Below are 1,172 nucleotides of genomic sequence, written 5' to 3'. Positions count from 1 at the left end.
CAATTAAAAATCATCTATAAATAATCATGACCACAATAGTTCTCTATTGGAAACTGAAGGCATCAATGATAATCAAAATATTCATTGGTTCTCAACAAGCAACCAAAAGTATCTCAAAGTAATACTGATTGAAGACTCCAAAATGGTCGAGTCAAAATATGTCACAACGTGACATCATCAAGATCAGATAAAAAATTTAATTGCATCAAGGTAACTAGAAAGTAATCCAAATACAACTGATCGATAACTCATAAAAAGGTTATATATATCACAGCTTACACAAGAAGACTGGAAACAATATCAATTAGTAAACCACACACACCATAGAGCATGCCATCACATAACCATGGTTGGGTTTTAAAAAGATCGAGATCAAAAGACATCATCATGACATCACAATCATAACCCTCGAGCCTCTGGTAGATGTCTTATAACTAGTCAGCCAACTAGTCAACCCAAACTCGAAACAAGAAGCATAGAGAAAGCACAAAATACAAGCACATGTTTTGGTTTGCTAAGATTGCATAGCTGAATTAAGTGTGGAGGTTTCAGTTTTTGTTTAGGATTCGAGCATCAAATGAAGGAACATTGTTCGTCTTCCTTATAACTAACCCATGTATTAGTTTAATAAGTTAAAGATTTTCCATGACTCTTAGAATTTCAATTTTCTAAAATGTCCTAAGACCACTTTGTTGGAAAAGATCCCTTCTTCCATATTTTCAATCAATATCTCTATACTGCTTTGGGGAAAAAAAAAAAATTTAAATCATCTATCATTTTCAAATAGCTCAATTTACAATTTTTGAGAAAAAACGAAAATATTTGATAACTTGAATATCTCGATAACCTTATTTAAACTCATTAAATAGATTTATTAATTCTCAATATAAAACTATATCTCTTATTTAAAATTTTATTACTTAAATAAAATTTCATTAATATAATATATATGTACTTATTTATTTATTTATTTATTTATTTATTTATTTATTTATTTACTTATTTTTATATATATACATATACATATACATATACATATACATATACATATACATATACATATACATATACATATATATATATATATATAATATGTATTCTTAATAAATTACGAAAATTGAAATATGAATATTTGAATTTGCATCACACATAATTAAAAAAAAAATTAAAAA

Source organism: Cupressus sempervirens, chromosome 11 (genome assembly GCF_028749045.1).
Source record: "Cupressus sempervirens isolate cs-2001-9-10 chromosome 11, ASM2874904v1, whole genome shotgun sequence".
NCBI lineage: Eukaryota > Viridiplantae > Streptophyta > Pinopsida > Cupressales > Cupressaceae > Cupressus > Cupressus sempervirens.
The sequence above is the reverse complement of the archived record's forward strand: the minus strand, read 5'-3'. Positions refer to the sequence as shown.